This window comes from Octopus bimaculoides, chromosome 20 (genome assembly GCF_001194135.2).
Source record: "Octopus bimaculoides isolate UCB-OBI-ISO-001 chromosome 20, ASM119413v2, whole genome shotgun sequence".
In the NCBI taxonomy this organism is placed as follows: domain Eukaryota; kingdom Metazoa; phylum Mollusca; class Cephalopoda; order Octopoda; family Octopodidae; genus Octopus; species Octopus bimaculoides.
The window spans coordinates 11,757,814-11,759,596 of record NC_069000.1 but is presented as its reverse complement, the minus strand read 5'-3'; positions in this window follow the sequence as shown (position 1 = coordinate 11,759,596).

The following is a 1,783-nucleotide window of genomic DNA, read 5'->3' as shown; positions in this document are numbered from 1 at the left end:
TATATATATACATATATATATATCACGTGATCACATGACCGACCAGTCTATCAGATGCTGTGACACATGCATTTCAAGCATTGCTAGTCGTATGAAAGTGGAAAAACAACAAGAAAAGCATGTGTACGGTTATTTGGCTGAAGTCATGCATTATATATATAGTGCAAGAGAGTTAGGGGTTGAGTATTCAACCCACTAAGGGATAGTATCTATCCAATATACTGCTGGGGGGGGGGGGTACCCAATTATTGTTACACTAGTGCTATACCAAGTGCAATAGGTGGGTGCGGGTAAAAGGGGGTTATTTTACCCTAAATTTATCTAGCAATAAGAAAATGGAGGAGAATATGCGGTATCCATCGACTTGCAGACAGTGTATTCCGTTGATTAATTTGTTTATTTTATAACTAAAATGACAAAACACCACAATATACAGATGCTTATGACATGCCATGTCATATTAACAATTAAGGTTACAAATATAAAGTACATTTAGCAATTGGAGGCTGCTTTGGGAAAAACATGAAGTGGAAGATATATATTAGAGACTGCTTTATCAGAGCAGAAGAAAAGTCTGGCGGGTACACCGTAAACTGACTTAAATAAGATGTTTGGGGTTTTATGGAGTGATCACTCTACAAAGATCTGATTGGGCTTGGAGTCATTGATGGAGTTCCTTCGTCGAAACCGCAAAGAAAGCTGTGATGGTTTTGGTTAAAGAGAGCAGACTCGTAACTTGTTACGGTTGAGTGGCAAGATAGGACTCAGTCAACCGTCACTGGATCTACTGTACGAGAAAGTCTGATATTGAAAGATTCAAAAAGCTCTGAGACCAGGGGAATATAACTGCTGATGTATAGCGAAATAAAATATCGATCAGCTTACTGAGGTCATTGTAATCGATTTATCTCCCTCATCAAAATCGCTTTCTTTGTACCTATATTAGAAACTGTTTCTAATAATCCTTTCTGCTATAGGCACAAAGCCTGACCTTTTGAGGGAGGGGCTAGCCGATAAAATCAACACCAGCGTTTAACTGGTATTCATTTCATCGAGCCTCGAAAGGATGAAAAGCAAGGTCAACTTCGGCGGAATTTGAACTCAGAACATCGAGAAGAAATACCACTAAGCATTTTGTCCGGTGTGTCCGGTGTGTCCGATAGTTCTTTCTCATCATCAACAATGTAGTTTTTGACAATGTTGGCCCGAAGTCAACCCCGAAGGAATAGGCCTGTCATGAGAGTTATCGGAACCGTGATTAAATCATCTAGTTAAAGCGCATCTAGAACCATATGATCAAATAATCTCTTTTACGTTCATAAGAGACAAGGAGCGCCATTTCAGAGCGACTCGACTTTGTTAATATTTCTCGTAGGTGTTACGGAACACATCTGCTTCATAGTCAGTCTCCCTCGTTGACACGATGTAATTCTCAACGTAGATGTTGTTGCAGCGAGGGTAACCACCACTTTCATTCACCCCATTTATCTAACAAACAGACGTATATATATATATATATATATATATATATATATATATATATATATTATATACAAGGCACACAGTTAAGTACCTCAATTTACGTGCTCATCCCTATGTCGCCAGAATATCTTGTAATGGTTTAAACAGACACACTTACAGTAAATTAGTTTGTCTTTTGGTCATGTCTTTGTCTCGGTTTGTACTCCAAGACTATGTCTGTCTCTGTTTGCCTGTCTGTTAGTCTGTCTGTACCTCTTTCTTCTCTATCTCTCTCTCTCTCTCTCTCTCTCTCTCTCTCTCT